General features: G+C 54.7%; 1 long non-coding RNA gene across 2 annotated transcripts; it reads right to left on the bottom strand.

Annotated features, from left to right (window-relative positions):
* Positions 1-11598: 11598 nt before the first annotated feature.
* Positions 11599-18065, bottom strand: LOC109282981 (uncharacterized). 2 transcript variants are annotated; one of them, XR_002090007.2, is made up of 5 exons: positions 14531-18065; positions 13855-13959; positions 13390-13541; positions 12660-12825; positions 11599-12583 (listed from the first exon to the last, which is right to left on the bottom strand). It is a non-coding gene; the product is annotated as an uncharacterized LOC109282981 (long non-coding RNA). The 2 variants fall into 2 exon arrangements; XR_002090006.2 differs by lacking the exon at positions 13855-13959 and having other exon boundaries at positions 14531-18057.
* Positions 18066-18795: the final 730 nt, after the last annotated feature.

Genomic DNA, 18795 nt, shown 5'->3' with positions numbered 1-18795 from the left:
ATTCAGAGGAACAGGCCTGCCCCCGCCATGCGCTCAGCTGGAACGGGCCCCAGTGACAGACAGACCAGGGGCACTTTGTGAGTGAGTAGGGGAGCTGGTATGAGCAAGGTGACACACCTGGCATCAGCACGGGCATCAGCACGGCCTTGGCTCTGTTGACAAAGCCAGAAAGCTGAAAGGGGCTGATTGATACTCCCCACCCCAAGGGCCTGACACTGCTCTGAGATGGAGGACTGATTTCCCGTGCCCCCTTCTCCAGGGTCATGCAAAAGTGTTGGAGACTCAGGGCATTACAAACCTGGATCCCACCTACCTGGATCCCAGTTAGCAACCCTGAGCATGCGAAAGGAAAAATGAAGCCGTCTGGACCCCTGGAGTGTCCTTGCCATTGTAAAAGGAGGGTGCTGCGGGAAGTCAGAGCATCCTCGAGGCAGTGGGCTGTGGGTGCCATGCTCTGGTACCTCCGTGCTCTCCATGAGAAGGGCAGCCCCTGTTGAGAGAGACCTAGGGAGCTTGGCTTGGCTTTTCTTTCTTTCTTCTTTCTTTCTTTTTTTTTCTCCCCCATTTAAACTTCTCTCCAGGATAATGCAATAAAGACATGAAGCACCTAATTTTCATTGGGGGACAACAGACGCAATGGTATATTTACCCAGTCATACCATTATGAAATCCTACAATTAAGGCTTCAATCAGATAAATGCAATTACATAATACGATCTTATACGATATAATTAAAAACATCTGCAATCAAACCGAAGCCGATGGTACAGTAATCCTTAATCAGAAATTACCCACCAGCAGCTCCAGGCTGAAGGCTCAGTGCTGGGTTTCCAGCAGACCACGAGGAGACGTTCTTTTGGGAGGGCCAGGGCCAAAGCCAGAGGTCAGACACCAGCCCTGGCTAACTCACAGACACCAAACCAAAACACGTCGCACACCAGACCACGGCAGCCCTGCTAAGGAGCCGTCCCCTGGCCAAATTGTGCTTTCCCTCGCATAGACTAACTTCATGGCCACTCCCTTACAATTCACCTTCACATAACTGCAGGGGGTTCACGAGGAATGGCTGGGGTACAAATGCTGTTGCCACTGGCTGGACGCTGGCAATATAGCAATTGCTTTAGGCAAGTCACCCAGACTTTGCAACCTCGTACGCTTCACTGGCAATCTGCACACGGCCTCCAAAGACCCAGGTTCATTTGCATCTCAATTCACTGACATTAAAATAAAAGCATGCAAGCGCAACTTGGGCTAGGACTCTGCTCTTCCTTGAGAGAGGGGAAAGGAAAGCTTGTCGCTGGGCGTTCGGAGCACTACCCACCTGCACCTCATTCGCTCTGCCTTTCCTCTCCTGTTTGAGGGAGAAGGCAGAGGTAGGACGCACGTTGCCTTTGACTCACGTCCGGTCTCTGGGTGCCCTTGGAACTGGAACCAGGGATGTTTCTAACAAGCGTGTCTCAAAGAGCAGTGGACCACCCCGCATTGGCTCCATTTCACAACGCACGCCCTGGGGAAACAGGAATTCATCCAGCTTCACCCTATTTTTTCCCGGCGGCCTGGGTAAACAGCAGGAACGTGATTAAGAATTGGTGCCCGGCCCTTGGCTCTGGGCCCAGAACCCTGCCGGCTGGGACCAAATGAAGATAAATGGGCTGGATGACACATTAGCATCCATTAATGAAACTCCATGGCCAGCCCCGGACCCTTCAGCAGGGGGACAAGGCTTGCGTGGGCCGCAGAAACCAAACGCCTTTCTTTGCCTTACACGTGGACCGTCCACACTAGGGTTGGCACACACAACAGCAGAAGCAGCTTGCCCTGAGTACGAGTCGCTGGAGGTGGGTGCAAAGTCATTCACCTGAAAGGCAACAAGATCTGAAGACTCAAAGAATTCTGCTGGGGACGGGGCTATTGCTGCTCTAATTCGTTGGGAAGATGATAATGGGTGGCAGCCCAAATCCAGTGGAGATGGATGGATTAGAGTGACCAACCATGGACTGATACAAAGCTGGGACACACAATCAAGCACGTTGCAAAACAACCAACCTTCTCCCGCAAAAAGCCCACGAGCAACGTGACTGTCACTGCACGCACAGAAGGGTCAGAGATGAGCAGAAAGAGGCAACCAAGTTAAAAAAGGCAAGTGGCTGGGGGCAGAAAGACAGTCAGGAGGTACGAATGAACCTCCCTTGCAAAGATAGCAGACACCCCGGGCTCACTGGCCACGCGACGGAAATCATTTCCAATGCAATGGAGACTGCACAGACCACCAGGAACCCTGAGAGCTTCAGGCACACGCACCACGAACCCTGAGAGCTCCCTTTTCTGTCTCCTCTGCAAAGCCAGCCCCTTCTTTCAGTCATCATCCCTCTACCATGCTGCCTACTGGCCAGCTGCACATGCAGGCATATTGGGCAAACAAGTCCCTGGAGCTATTCATCACCGGTTTGGGGCAACCCTAATGGAGCATTGCAAAAGGGCACTGTCACTGGCGCAGCGTCCGTGGCTTCGAGAATGAATGCCTCGCCTCTGCTTCTCGGTTTCTGGTTGATAAACTCCACCACTTTGCCTTGGTATTCATTTCGCCGCGAGACCATTAGTCTGTAACATGGCCCGAGTGGGAGCAGTCACCGATACAGAATTATACCGGCTATTACAGGGAGCGAGAGGTGGGGAGGGAAGGGAGACGAAGGAAGCAGTGCCATGTTTCCCAAAGACTCACCTCAACAAGGACGGGGCCAGCTTTTGAGTTGCACAGACTTTGCAAACAGATACAAAAAAAGGGGAGGGGGGGGACCCCTGAGGAGGCTTGAAAGGATCTTTTGAATCATCAAAGTCCAGCCAGCTTCTAAAGCCGCTAGGTCTTGGCCCGGGTCGATGTGCTGCTGCAGGAAAGCTGCAGACACTGGATATTGAATCTGACCCCCCTGGAGGCAACAAGGGCCAAGTGATCTAAATGCCCCTGCCTCATCTCCGTGACTGTGAATCTGCCTGTGCTAGGTAGGCTGGCTTCTTCCTGCCCCTTGAGCTGCGAGATTACGGGTCTGCTGCAGGCTGTGCCGTGCCACGTACATCGGTGTCTGCTCAGCCAAAGAGCACAGCGTGGTCTCTACATCCTGACCGTGCCAGCAGGCAGAGGGGACTCAGGGAGCAGCTGCGAGCTTGCACCTGGGCAGTGCTGACTTGTGGATTTGCTGCATGGCCTCTGCAGGTGCCCGGTGAAAGAGGAGAGGCTGGGCGATGGTCCTGCCGCTGGGACTCCTGGGTCCTTGTCCTGACACTCCCTCTTGGAGCAGGGAGCACATCCACGAGACGCACGTCACCTCCCAGCCTGATCATGCCGATCGGCAGCTCTCCCTGCTAGATCCCACTGCGCTTTGCAAGGTGAGGATTGCCGTTGCCATTTTACACATGGGGAAAGCAAGGCACGGAGTGGCGAAGCGCCTTGCCAGGCCAGTGGCAGGGCCGAGGAGAGAACGCAGGTCTCCAAAGCCTGACCCAGTGCTATATCCATTAAACAACACGATCACCTTCCTCTTCAGCAAGCCAGCTGCAGGATAACAACCTAAGTTTTCTACCAGATAATGGGGAGCTGCTCCTGTAGCTCAGCTGGGAGTAGTTGGTACCTTGGCACCTGACTCTGGGTACTACCCTTCCCAATAACCTAGAGGAAGGAGATAGATGTTGGGTGCACCCTAAGCATCCCATCGGTAAAACAAAGGCGAGAACGCTAACCCCTATCGCCCTGCTGTTGAGGCCTCATTACCAGCTGCCAAATGCTTGGAGATCCTCTGTCACAGAAGCTGTTCCCTCCTTAACCACGAGGAACAATTAGCCTCGTTAGCTGTCTGCTGCCAGAGAAGGCACGGCATCCCCGCGCAGGGGAGCAGACGCTCTCATCAGCAGCGGCAGAGTCGGGAGAACAGGACGCCGCGGCTGGAGAAGGGTCTCCCACCCTGCGCTCCTTCCCGGCGCTGCGGCAGGAACGTGGTGGCAGGAGACCTCCCGGCAGGCGCCGGAGTCACATCTGCCGACACCTCTTCATTAACGATGCCATTAAGTGTTGTTTTTGGAGGCGCAGGCGAACGGCGGCGCCTCTGCAGCATTCGGAGGGCAAGGAACACCTGTTCCCGTCTCAGGAGCTGAATAAATTGCACATTTTGCTGGCAGATGTGCACACAATGAGACGAGAAGCTGATAAACAAAAGTGTGTGCTGCCGAGGTACGGGACTAATTGCCGGGGCTTGGGTGGTTTTTAAATAGAGGGTCGCTCTTTGCACCTTGGCCTTTGGAGCTTGCGTGGAAGCTACGGACGCTCTCCACGTCCCCAGGGACCAGCGCTGCCTTTCCTAGCTCTAGCCTGCGCCCACGGTTTGCTGAGGCACTTACACCGAGAGGCGAGAGTCCGACCTCGGTTATCCAGCACAACTCCACCGAGGCCGGGGGGCAACCCCGAGTTTGCACAGGGAGCAGGGAACGAATGCGACCCGGGCCCCTGCCCTAAAGGACTTATGAGTGAAAGAGGCAATGCCCTGGTAAGGATGGAGATAAGCAGCCAAGGGCACTTTTAGCCAGGCCCTGCGGCTTGTTCTCGCCACACAGATTTGTTTCGGAGGCTTGGGGGGGTTTCTATCCTGTTGCCTGGTTTTCTTAGTGCTACCTCGACTTCCAAATGGAGGGTGACAGCTGACTTGGGCAGCAGGTCTCTGAATCCTGGGCCCTTCTTCTTGCTCAAAGCTACCCGGGCTCAAACGGGTCACGTCTCCTCTCAATCTAGCGCCTGCCCCGCGGGGAGGCTGAATCTCAACCCAGTCGGCGCTGCCAGCGAGAGCGAGCGCCCCGGGTCCCTAGGCAGCTCACATGGGGACAGCTGAAGCGGGAAGCATCATCATTCCCCACATAGCCCTGAAGGCCTAAAAACGACACGGGCCCAGATGTTGAGACAGATCCATCGGCTGCCTTGAAGCCAGAATTAATTTGCGGTTCTGCCTGCCACGGGTTTATCAACCCCAGAGGCTGCCCAAATCGGGACCCAGGCCTCTCCCCAACATCGGGACGTCAGGCTTAAAATTGTGACCGTTTCTTAAATAAGCGTGGGGTTTTGGGTGGCCTCCTGAGATGTTAAGATGGACTCTGCTTGGCAAAGGTAGGAATGTTTTGCCTGGCTCGAAAACCGGGGTTCCTACATGGTTGCTTCATTCCCGGAGCTGTAGCTTTAAACGAAACGTCGGGGACGCGCAGCCAAACTGAGAGCTGACAACCCTGCAATTAGGTGAGAGTTTGGATGCAGATGTAGTTTCCTTACTGCAGCCAAAAATAAAAAAAAAAGAGCAAGTGGGATTATCACGTAACCAAATGGCAACAGGAACGAGCTGCAATTTTACTTTGCATTTCAGTGATTTCCCGGTTAAACCCCAAAGCGCTGGAAACCTCTGCACAGGACAGGCAGATTCTCAAAAACGCTTCCGGGTCCCAATCAGGCACCAACGCGAGGGCTCAGATGTTCAGAGGAACGCAGCACAGCGGGTCGGTACTCAACCACTGTGAAAAATCAGCTTCAAGAGTCACCCTGGGATGTGCTGAGGGTTCGGCATTTTGATGGTAATCGAGGTGCTCAATCAGGGCCAAGCCCTTGTGAAACTCCGGCCTGCGTCTTGCATTAAGAGCAAGAAGTCCAAGTTGAAACAGGCTGTAGACCAGAAGTCGAATTCAGCACGCCACGGCCACGAGCTAGCACGCGGGAGGAGGGATTTCAATTTTCACCGGGTCCAGTTCAATCATCGGGAGGTTCAGCCGGCACAAAAAGGGAGATCTGTATCTTGTCCCTTTAAACTAGCCCCCCGCTAGAAGAAAAGAAAAGACAACTCTTCGGCTGTAGTCTGAACACCGGGGGCAGAGAACACAGAACATCCTGATATGATTTGTCCGTCTCACTGAGCATGTCTCTGTGGCCTTACTGTTTGGAAAGGCCTTTATCTTTTATCATCGAAAGTTGAAAGGCACAATGGGCTTTCGAGCCAGTGAAGGGGCCCTGTCTGTAAATGGAAAAAAAGCAGCTGTGAGGCTATTTGGACTCTGTGCGGGGGAGGCGCGTCCCCTGGCTGAAGTCAGCCTTGCCGGGAGGGCTTAGCAAGTGATGGGTGAATCTCGCCCACACCTGGGGGACTATTTGCTTTCTTCCCTTTGTACAAAAAAAGGAAACGCTCTAGTCAGACTAGGTTCCCGTTGGAGATACCAAGCCCAGAACAAGGAGCAAAGCGGAGAATGTTCAGAGGAAAGTCATGCAAGCAGGCAAGGGTTTGGAGGGCTTGGGAAAGAAGTCATGAAAACTCCTCAAATGGCTGGGGGTAGTGCCAAACACCGTGTGAAATCCTAGGGGATGTGGGTACTCAGCACCTCTGAACATCAGACCCTGCATGGCCCACATACGTCCTCCATCTGCCACAATCCTCAGCCAGTGGACTCTCACGAAGGTGGTTGGGGTGAGCGTGGTCAAGGATAAGCCATTACAGAAGGAGTTAAGGGCGTGCTAAGTATCTGTGCCCATTTTGAGGGGTCTGGACACCGAAGAGGGAAGGAACCCGTCCATCTAGACAAGGGGGCCAGGTCTAGGAGGAATAAACTGAGCATGAGCAAAGGGGAGCTCAGGCTTCACCTCCAGGGAAGAACACCTTCCCCGGTGAGATCTGCTGGGCTGTGGATCCATCTCCCTGGGGAAGCAACAGACGCTCTGCAAATGGAGATTTTTAAACCTGAATTTAGCCAGGAACCAGCCAGGCAGACACAACCCTGGGGTACAAACCAGGTGAGATCTCCTATGACCACCGAGCTATCAGTGACCACTACCCCATCCTGCATTTTAACCTAGCCTGCTGGTCCGACTGCCTACAACAGCCCCTCCGGGGGACAGGACCCCCCACGCCATCACACAGCCCAATTAGCAATGTCTGCCTGCGAGGGCTGCAGGACGAGGCCTCATCTTGAACATCGCAGCAGCCTCTGCCTGTTCAAACCAGGCTTGTTCTCCTTTCATGGCTGAATGTTATTGCTGCTAATTAAAAAAAAAAAGAGAGGGGGAGAAGTAGAAAGAGCACTATAGTTGTTCTTGTCTAATTGCAACATTAAGGACATTATACTTCACACCTCCTCTGAGCAGTTGTCAAACTACTACATAATGTTCTGCTCTCCTGTTTGCATGGTTGCCTGAGTGGTAACAGGAGTTTTCCATTATAGAATCCGCCACCATCAAACTCATCAGGCTGGCTGCGAAAAGCACACCGACACCGATGGGCTGCAACTCGCAGAGCCTCGAGTGAGGGAGAGACATGTGCGCCAGGCGGGCGATCCGGGCGCATGGGAGCGTGTGGGTTTCCATGTGCCAGGGATGCTCTTTTACGCTGGCCCCAGCTCCCAGCGATGCCTGCTGCACTTGTTCCCGGGGTGCCGGAGAAGCCTGGATCCAGACGTCCTGCCACAGGAGCTGGCCCCGATGCCGACGCAGCCAGGGTCAGCCCGGTGCAGAGAACAGACGCTTGCCGGGGGCCAGGAGGTCGCTGTTGTTCCCTTCGGTTCCAGCTTTGCACTTCTATGGGGCTTGTCGTTCAAGGATCTCTCAACCCTCTCCAGCCCCTTGTGAGTGAAGCCGGTGAGCATTAGGTCCGTTTTGCAGATAAGGTATTAGGCCCATTTTGCAGATAAGTAACCTGAAGGACAGAGACTCCAAACTCGCTTGGCTGGGCAAATATTCTTTTCTCCTCTGGAGTGAGCTGCACCAGGGTAAATCATCAAGAGACGTACTAAGGACCGGAGCCCCACAAACCCTCTCCTCCTTCACTCTGCAGGTCCCTCCATGCATGAACTTAGGCACTAACATTTTGGCAGTACTTTAAAAGAAATGTTACTTGCCCACCCTTCACTTGCCCTTAAAAATCAGAGGTGAGGGAGGGCCTTTCTCAAGCACTGGAGACGAGGCCTGCTTTGCTGCTTTGCCAACCAGATTTCCAAGCTGAGCATGAATAAAGAGGACCTGAATTTTTAAACCCAGCCTGGCCGACGCAGGGGGATAGAAGTGATGGCCTGTGATGAGCAGCGTCATCCAGCACCTGAGCTCCCTGACGCGTTCTCATTCCCACTTGGCTTGGCACCGTGTCGCCAGCGGGGAAACACAGCCCCGAGGAGCTTGCACCTGTCAGTGTTGGTAGGATGCACCCAGTGGTGCTGAGACCCTGCGGTCCCTTGCTTATCCAAGGAGACATGGGGTGCAAGGAGCAAGGACATGGGGACAAGGCGCTTCGGGTGCGAGCACCACATCCTCATCATCCCACCAGAGATACCACGGCAGGGCAGGGCATCGTTCCAGCACAACAGCAGGACGTCTTGTCCAGAAAGAGCTGGCCAGGCCCACGTGGAAACATCTGGCCTGGACAGATGGAAAGGAAAGGGTGTCTCCCAGAGAATGGTGGGGACTTCCAGACCTCTACATAGCTAGGAGGGAGAAACCAGGCTGGGCCCACAGACCCTGGGATCCTAGGGGGTGTGTGAGGAAAGATAGCAGCCCTGGCAGAGTGCCCCAGATGGACTGAAGGGACCCCAAGGTACAGTCCTCTTGTTGGGCATCGGAGCAATTAACTGACCAGCAATTAACTCTCCCCCCTAAGTGCAGGGTGCATTTTCCCTCTGCTCCCCGCAGCTGTTGCTCCAGCTGTTAGCCGGGGACCTATTCCTCGGGGAACAGCTCCAGCCCTCCTGCTCCCCACCTCCACCCAGAGCGGTGAGGGAGAGTGGTCGATAGGTGATTAATAACCGGCCTGTCCGGGAAGCCCAGCTAATGATCCTGAAAAGACTGCATTAAACAAACACATTATTAACCCCAGAACGCGGGCCAGATCGCCTGCTCTCATGGCAGCAGAGCTTCCCCTCCAGCGCACGGGCAGAGCCAGCCCTTCTTGGCTGGAAACTTGCCACTGCCATGGGTATGAAGGTAGTTTGGTTGGTTAGTTGGTGGGCGAGACAGGCAAAGGGGGCTCCTCCTGCAGGAAGGTGGAGCTGGAGGCCTTGGTCCTGCTCTGAACCAGCTAATGTGACGGGGATGAGGGATGGCTGGGGTGCGAGGGTCAGCACCTGCCAACCTCGCACAGACCGGATCCCTGGATGCAGGCCCAGGAGTCCAGACATCTGCAGTAGGCATGCTGCCAAGACTGCTAACGGGTTAATAAGAGGCAAGAAAGGGAGAAGTGGAGTCCTCCCCCTTAATTGCAGAGAGGGCAGGGCCTAGGGTCTGGGCTGGACTCCTGCACCTGGCCCTGCTAAGCAGCGCCCAGCCAGGCCACAGCTCCTCCTGCCAGGGAGAGCTCCCCACCATCTCCTTGGCCCCTCGCCCCCTGCAGAAAACGCCACTTGGCTCCGCTGGAGATGCCTCTCTGCTCCACACTGCTCCCACCCACTGGAAATGCCTCCCAGTGACTCCCACCACTGCCCCAGTCACCCATGTGAAATGCATACCCAGCACCCTCCAACACACATGTGCTCAAGTACACATATGTGCACTCAGGCACACCCACAAACACACATGCTCAGGTCCACACACAGGCGCTCAGGTCCACATATTCACATGCAAGCACACAGGTCTGAACACATGCATGCTCAGGTCCACACACGTACAGACACACATGCGCGCGCAGGTACATGCACATACACATGGTAGACACACACACAGAATCACCCTATTCGCAGCAGGGGAAAGGGGGCTTCGGGCTTTCCTTTCAGACGTGAGAACCAGCGCAAGCCAAATCCTTGAGCACAGCGTGCCCAGCCCCAGCCCGGGCCAGCGAGGGCAGCACCCCATGCCCAGCCCTGCCCCGCAGCCACTGTTCGAAGCCACACGGCATGAATCACGCTCTCCCCTGCGGCTGCTAGAACAAGTCCTGCATTTGCTTCCCAGCACCGTTGACAGTGGCAAGGTCACCACCGAGAGAAGAAAGATCCCTTCCCTCAAACCAATGGGCAGGCACTGATCTGCTCCCTCCGCCCTAATTGCCTTTCAGGCCATCTGGCTCCACACCACAGAGCTGGCAGGGGAAAGGCAGCCGCCGTACAGCCACAGGGAGCAGGACACGGGGCTAATACAGGTACTCCTCTCCTCACTTAACATCGTCCTGGTTAACGTTGTTTCATTATTGCGTCTCTGATCCATTAGAGCACAGACTCGTTTAAAGTCGCGCAATGTTCGGTTATAATGTTGTTTGGCCGCCGCCTGCGAGTAGGTAACTACAGTGCTGTAATTGGATTCGCTTAACATCGTTTCACTTAAAGTCGCATTTTTCAAGAAGGTAACTATGACGTTAAGCGAGGAGTACCTGTAACGGAGGCTTTCCCTTCCAAGCTGTGGCTCTGAAGTCAGCTCGAGAGGGAGGCTCTGGCTGCCTGGGGCTCCGTGGGCAGCTGGTGGTGGAGCTGATGCCCTCTCCTCCTGCTTGCAGGCTAGGGGCAGGGCACCAGCCCAGAGCACGTGGAAAAGCAGCATGTGCTGTTCCAGAGAGGGCACTGGTCTTGGGGTCCGGCCACCTGCCGCTGGGTGAGGTTGAAAGCGAGAGAGAGAAAAACCTGCTGAATGCCGCTCGGGTTCGAAGTGACCTCTAGGCAGCCGGGCCCACAGCCCATGGCTGTTGCTGGGAGCTCTCCTTTGCTGCGGCCTTATCTTGGAGCAGAAAGCCAAGCACCGTGATGTTTCCCTGCTCCAGATCCTAAACCTAGCGAGCGATGGAGCCCGGGAAACAACCTGGCGGAGAAGCACAGCTCTTCCACCCCCTCCCTTCTGCAGCACAGACAGGCTCGTGTCGGAGGAAGCAAGCAGCCTGCTACGGCCGCGGAGGAGAACCTGTCCAAGTTGAACGATCAGCAGGCTATTAATAGGCACCATGGCAGGCGACGGGACCCAGAGAAGCCGTGGACGTGGCTGATGCACTGGAGCTGTCAGGGAAGTTTAGGAGAAGAGGCGTATAGAAGCCAAAGAGCGTGGCTTTTACGCCGTCCTCTCCTGACCTTTAACACACCCTGACCTTTCCCGGGCCTCTCTCGCAAATGCCACGCTGCTCCTCGCCCTGTCGGATTAAATGTCATTAAAGGGGCGCGAGGCATCTCCAGCCACTCAAGCCCATCCCCTTGGCACCCGGCCTGTCCATGGAGATGGCTGGAGCGAAGAGGGAAAGCGGGAGAGAGGTTCTTGTCTCCATGGCCAAGCCCCGCTCTGCCCCGGGGCTTTGCAGACCCTTTGATGGCCCTGTTTTACAGGCAGTGAAACTGAGGCATGGAGAAAGGGGGACAGGGAAAAGGGAGAGAGCGTTTTCCATGCCGCAGTTCCCCCCTCGGCAAAGGTGGGGACAATGATGTTGAGCGTCTGACGCAGGGGCTGCGAGGCCGAAGGGACAGACGTGTGGAAAGCACTTGGGCAGCTGGGCAGGGAGAAGGGATGGGGGCAGCATAGCAGGCTGCGGCTTGTCGAGCGTTTGCTCTGCACACCCAGCGCCCACATGTTTGGGAAGAGGCAGCAGGACCGGGAAAACCCTGAAATTGCAGGCTGCAGACAGGCAGCCCCATGGATCTGCCGGGGGCACTGGCTGCCCCTTGGACGCGGTGGGATCCCCGGTTGGCCTTCCCAGCCCTCTCATTACCTTGCTGCGCGAGGCCCAGACGCTGGTGTTTTCAGGGGCATTATCTTTGCTCAGTTGACTGTAAACGTTTAAGCGGAATTGACTGTGTATTCAGGCACTTTCAAACACAAGTAATCTTCATCTGGGAGACGGGAAGTGAAATATGTTATTGCCGGGCGCAGTAAATTACCCGCGCCAGCCCTGGCGTATAAAACATTACAGTTGCTGGCCAGTGCACTCACTCACCCACGCTGTCTGCCTCCCTCCATAAATTACAAAACAAATGCTGGCTGGTCACTCCCTGACACAGCACTGAGGCCTGGGAGAACGGCGCCGGCGGGGATAAGCCACGGAGGGGCCAGAGTTTCTCCCCATCAGGCCACAGAGTCCAAACCCCAGCAGGTGGGTGCAAGGGGCTGGGAAGCAGAGACTCCTCCTTGTTCACGGAGAGCAAACGTGCCAGCAGACTGAGGCTCCCTCAAGCTCCAGTCCCGCAGGGAGCCCACCAGAAGGGGGTCACACTGGGCTAACCACTGGCAGGATGCTAATTGATTCATTCATCCACGATGCTTTAGGAAAAGAAGGAAGCAGTGACTGCATATGATAAATCCTGCCCCTGCTCCATATAGTCAAGTGTCCTGGCTTCTTCCCTGCTGCCTCGCACTTGCGGCATACGAGGTCAGCCTACTAGTCCACATTGTCCCATATTGCACATCCTTCCACACCTCATCAGATCATAGCTGCGGCTCCCCTGATAGTTCACCTCTTGACATACGGGATCAGCTTGCTGGTCCTTATATAGCCTGGCTGTCTCAATGGATCAGACTACTGATCCATCAAATAGGGTCTCCGCCGGCCACAGCGAGAACCCAGCACAGAAGAGATGGGTCCACCACACCGCCGGCAGGCCTCGCCAACGCAGCCAGCCCAGACGCCTGCAACAGAAGAGACCAGCAGGTAAAACTGCCACTCAAAGCCGCGCAAACACGGGACGCAAATGCTCCCACTCACATTTCCATTTTGCGTCCGCTTGTTCAATACATAAAACGATCCTTTTCATTCGCAAGGTCCAATGGTGCTAATGAGCTGGTATAATGGATGGGGCTCATCAGCTGTGAACGGCAACAGGAAGCCAGGAGGAGAACAAACAGCTCATCCAAGTTTTTTCAGGGAAGGCCTTTAGGAGAAAAAAAGGCAAAACAAATAAACTAAAATAAATTCCTGCAACTTTAACAATTGCGGTGTTGGATTTGGGAGATGTTATTCCTAGTGACAGACAAGGGCAATTATCTGCTATCCGCCAGCAGTTTTAGCCTAATTTCATTACTGCTGTGCAATTCTTCCGGAGCCGCTAGTCTATCAATGTCTCACAGAAAGGATTAGCCGGCACTTTCTTCATCTTCAAATGAATTTTAGCTGTCATGCCCTTGATGAATAGAACAGGGAGGACTGCTAACCTAGGCGAGGAAGCATGTCTGCCTGGCTGCTCAGAGCCCAGGCAAAAGCTGCTGAAACACCAAAGCAGCCAGGGCAAAAAGAAGGTGCGGCTTGCACCTCGGGGGCCCACGTCCAAGCCGAATCCAAACACATGCAGATGCATCCCTAGGGCGCTGCATCCATCTCTATCGATCCCAACGCGTACACGGCTCGCCCGTGTGCGTGTCGGTGCCTCCCCCCGCGGCCCTACACTGGGGCTGTGCCCTCATGCCGGCACCTGCCTGGCAGAGCTGTCATAGATTACCTGCCTGTGCATAGCTCGTGTTCGCTCCCCTCGCCGCGATGACCACGAACAATGCGGTGCTGCTGGACCTGCCCGTCACCAAGCTCTGCCCCGGGCAGGTGGGGGAGAAGAGTGCTCTGCTCCGTGCGCTGGCACTTGAGATGCTTAATGCTCTAAGAGGGAGATCATCAAAGGCACAGACGGGTGTTAGGAGCCATTGATTTATGTCACATGAGTAACGGGCGCGATAGCTTTCATTTGCTCGCGATCAAATGCTGTCTCCTCTAGACAAGGGGAAACGGGAGAGAGGAGCCGTCAGGGCTGGGAGCAAGGAATGCCACAGGGTCTAACCCTAGCTCTGGTGCTGCCTTGCTGCAGGAGTGCAAACCAATTCACTCGACTACCCCCAGCCTCCGTTTCCCCCATTGCAGAGCAGGGCTAGCACTGACTTGCCCACTTCACGGGGGGTACGTTGAGGCGCATTACCTAATGCTTGCCTGCTGCTCAGGCTATTCCTCAGAGACCAAATTTAGGAACCGGGCAGCCCTCTCTCTAAGCTAGTGCATCAGTGCTCAGCGCTCTCACAGCATCCTGGATGGATAAAAATGACAGCATCTGTAATATAATGAAATAATGAACAACCCCTCGCTGCCCTTCTCCCAGAAATGTTTCTCTGTTAATCCAGGCCACCGAGGAATAAAGGAAAGCAATTTAAACTTCAGAAGCTGAAAGCAAAGAAGACGCTGAATGGAGAGATGTCCAGCCAGCATCGTCCCATGAGGCTGCCGTGTGGCACTAGACCTCGGCGAAGTATTGCATTTTCAGCTTGGGGCCAAACTGGAAACCCCAAAACCCGTTTCTTATGGGGCTCAAACATGCTTTGCTTTACCTGAAACACAATGCTCCCTTTCAAGGTGGGTTTTTCGGTAGCCTTTTCTAAAGTTGAATCTAGCCCAATTCTGGCCACAGCAACATTTTTCACATGACCATTCTCAACATTTAGAAAACGTCAAGAGGAAGCATTTACACTCTCATTTTTCCCCCCTCCACTGAAACCACTTGCTGAACTAGACCTGAACTCCTGCAGAGTCTGGGCTGATCGCAAGCTGCCTCCTTTCCCAAATCATTGCTGTGCCCAGCATATTTCAGCATATTTGAATACCTGTAGAGTCGTGACGGCAGGCGGGAACCACAGCCCAGATACCGCAGCCTGTTCAGCAACATGTCAGATGCCACGACGTGAAAAGCAATTTTGTGCGCAGCCCTGGCAGGCAAAGTCCTGTTGGAAATGCGCTACGGTGCTATTCGGTGTGGTGGACACTGCCCACCATCTGAAGAAGGGTGCCTTAGCTCACAAAAGCTTGTGCTATATCTACGTAGATATATCTCCATCAGTCAGTCTATAAGGTGCAACTCTACCATGCCTTCAGCAAAGAAACAGCCAGCTCGTTATGCCGTAACTCAAAGTCAAACGTGGTTCATTTGAATGCCTGCTTCCTCCACGACGACAGACCAGGCTGCACCGCCAAAGAAAGCAGCTCACGCAGACCCCTCGCTATGCAACTTGTCCTTCCTCGCGTAAGCAGTGCACCCCTGGGCCCGATTCTGGTCTTACACCCACATCAGTCCGGAGAAATGCTGCCGGCTTTGATGGATGCATGGCCGGTCATAGCCGAAGCAGAATCCAACCCCAATAGGCCTGGGTATAAGCAGGAGGAAAGACTGCTTGGCTGAACGACTGTACTTCTACACCGCTGGACTCTGGAAGTCAGCGAGGATGGGGACAGTGCAAAAGAAATGCCGCAGGGGAGCTTGGGCATGGGCAGGTTGTAACTGAGGGGCAGAGACTGGGCCTCCTGGCACCAAGGTCACCACACACGTGCTTTGCTAAAGCACTGCTGAAGTTCCCCGGGGACCCCAGCTGGCCTGGGGGCAGGCTGAACCACTTCAGGCTCCTATGACATTAAATCCACCCGTTCAAAGTTGTAACACTGCCACAATGCTAATTAATACAAAACCAAAGGGTTCAAAGTTGTAACAGTCGCACAATGCTAATTAATACAAAACCAAAGGGACTAATAAGGCAGCGTGTGGTGGGCCACTTTCAACAGCTTCTGGGTAACTCCGAGGTGTTCCCTCACGCTTTGCAAAGAAAGTGGCAGGGAAGGCAGGGTAAGAGTAATACGTGCCGAGATGAGATGGGGCTTCAGGCAGGTGGGAGGGCAAGGATCGGCCTCAGGGAGCTCCAGAAATAAGGATGCTCTTTGCATGGAGATGGCAACACAGGCCCCCTAGAAAGCACACTGAGATCTAGAGGACGGAGGGGTCCGTTTCCCAGCTCCTTGGAGCCACAGCACCCCACAGTCTGAGCAGTGAGACCTGCCCTCTCACCCCTATCACAGCCCCTTCCCGCTCAGGGCCAGGGGGATGCAGGGGCTGGGGAAAGCCTACCGGCTGGGGTCACAGGAGCCAGTCAATACACAGCACTTTGTCATTTTTCTTTCCCAAATAATGGTGGGAAATAGTCCAATTGGTCAGCACGGAGAAAATGCCTGGCTGGTGAGTCCCCTGCTCCAGGCCAGGGCAGCCGCTTGCTCTGGGGAAAAGAATGGGCTTTGTCCGGGGCAGAGGGAGAAGATGCCATTTTCCAATTGCAGAGATCTGCGACACAGCCATCCCCGCACCCGGCTAGACCACGCACGAGCTACCCACAGCCGCATCCGTTATGCCAGCCCGGCACGCGGTTCGTTCAGCAAAGCACAACACGGACGACAATGGGCAAGTCCAGCTCCCACCGCTGCTGTGCGTTCACTTGTGCGGCGCGACGATGCCCTCGACTGTTGTGCCAACCACCATCCTGTGCCCACAGCCGTGCCAGGAGTTGTCTTCTAGACAGGCCACGGGGCTATTTTTTTTTACCACTGATCATTGGACCGTGCTGATATTAGATCAATGGGGAGACACATTCCCGCTGGTTCCAGCATGAGCGGCACAGAAAAGACTGGCTTCTTCCATTTCCAGGGTCCCCCACTTCTTGCCATGACAGTACTTCCCCTCGTTGCCTTCCAGTGCTCTGTCTGCTCTGAAATGCCGAGCGCCAGGTGTCTCCCACGAAACAGCCGCGATACAGCCCTTTGCCCGCAGGCCAGAGAGGTGAACTCACTGTGGATGACTTTAAACTCGCTGTAACGAGAGAGACTCAGTTATTTAATTCCTCTTAAACGTTTACCCCCCGCGCCGGATTCCCGGCACAGAATCGTTCGGTGCCATCCCTTCCCCTCGGCGAAATGTCATTTCAACATAACCTAGCCGAGCTGGGTACCTGCTCCTAATAAACCTCTGCGACTTTAATGAACTAAATAGCAAATTACTTTTTTATTCAAGAATGAAATTTCATCATATTCATAATTCATATTTTATTTCAGACATCTGCTGCTGATTACATTACATTTAACTAAAATTAGATGATGCGCAGAACGTAATTAAGCCCCTGCCAAAATCTCTGGCCCACCAATACGTGCCTTGCTCAGCGGGGGCTGCTTGGAACCTAATATGTAATTAGGAGCTATTTTCTAGCTGTTTTTAAAGTCTGAAAATTAGCTGCCTTTATTAATCACACAGACAAATATAAAGCGGAGCCAACGCTTGCTGAAATTTCTAAAAAGGATTTTTTTTTAATTATACACCACATAGCGCTGAGACTCATTTTGAATGTTGATTTGTTGTGCACTGACATTTTGACAACTAGTTCTCAATTTGTCTGTCGTAGTTAGGCAACAACAAAGCAGACAGTAATACTTAACTTTCAAAACCTTCAGTGCGCCAGGAGGGGAAAGGGAAAAAAAATACATGTAGATATACATATCCACATGCTGCTGCTTATGAGTGCTCGGCTCGGCGGGAGCCAGGGAGGGAGCGTGGGGCTGTGCCGTGATATCCGTCTCAGTGGGAGCTGGCGAGTGGAAACCAAGACGGGTCAAGGCTGTTTCGTTTCCACCAGCTCCGAATACCTTATCTGCTTGGAGATTCCTCCCCGGGTGTCCGCACAGCTGCAGGGCGGTTGTACCCTGCAAGGGAACCAGCCCAGGGGAAAGGGGGACAGATGGATCCGAATCAAATCCCCTTCTGCAGCCTAACAGACCGGGCCCAGGCTGTGGCAGCGTGTTGGGATCGGCTCGGGGAGAGCAGCAGACAGGGAAACCTCCGTCTGCAGCAGGAGGACTGTCCCGTTGGAAGAATATTCGACTGACAAACAGGAACCGATGCCCCACACCTGACTGTGGCCAGCGCGGGGCTGCAGGCAGGCAGGACATCAGGCCTTGTTGAAGGACACGCACGCCTGCAAGAGTGGCCAGATTTCAGCCGGGGGGGATGACAGCAGATGCAGCACGGGAGCAGCTGAAGCGAGGGAAGAAGACAGCACCAGGCTTTGGCGGCGTCCGTGCTGACACCCCCGGAAATCCAGGCTCTGCTGCAATCGCCGTCGCGCCCTGGAGGGCTCCTCTCCTCCCAGATGACATTGCCACGGGGGCCATGCCGCCGCAGCGGCACGTGCTCACTGCCCTTGGTGGACAAGCGGACAGCAGCCGACGGGGAAACACATGGGCATCTCCCGCTGCTGTTCACGGGGGAGTAGCATCCGCGGCCCCAAGAGACCGCAGTGCTCTGCCCCTATTGCAACAACCCCTGGGGACCCCAACCAGAAGCAGGCCTCCCAGCACGGGTCAGACCCCATGGGCGGTGGTCCTAGCTCCTCGCCCCAGGCCCCTCAGGCATGCACTGCACGCCCCGGCCCATGAGCCCCCAGCAGAGGAGATGATAGCAGAGGAGGCTGGAGGCAGCAGGAAGAGGAGAAAACACAACTAACCCCCCTCCATCCCTTCAGCGCCTGGGCCGCGGAGTGGAGCGTGTGTAATACAAACAGCACTAATCCCCTGTCAGCCGCGCCGCATATCAGAGGAGACAAGCTCCGAAGCGCCAGCTCTAATTGAATCGAATTGAAAAGGCGGCGTGGGCCGGCGGGCCGGGCGCTGGCAGCTCACCTTGCCGGGGCGCCCACCCGGCCCCCGCCGCCTCGATTCGCTCCATTAGGATTGCTAGCCGGTTGCAGGGAACTTTGCTCTCTAGAGGCCCCGGCTGTTGCTGTGCATGGAGGCGGCAGACAATGACTGCGAGGTCTCTCCCCCCTCTATACACACACACGCAACCCCGCTCCCCCCGCCCGCCTTTTATCTATGCGCTCTGACATTTTCTCTCTATCTTTGACCCTTTTTCTGTTCTCTCTGTTATCTCAAATAATGTCACTGCCTCTTTAGAATCTATTCATCAGAGCAGAAAGAAACCGCTGCTGACACCGATAAAAAAATACCATCTGTGCCTCGCAGGGGAAGGAGGAACGCCCGCACCAACCCCGACACCGCGGCCTCC

Source organism: Alligator mississippiensis, chromosome 10 (assembly GCF_030867095.1).
Source record: "Alligator mississippiensis isolate rAllMis1 chromosome 10, rAllMis1, whole genome shotgun sequence".
In the NCBI taxonomy this organism is placed as follows: domain Eukaryota; kingdom Metazoa; phylum Chordata; order Crocodylia; family Alligatoridae; genus Alligator; species Alligator mississippiensis.
This window is presented reverse-complemented; position numbering and strand designations above follow the sequence as displayed.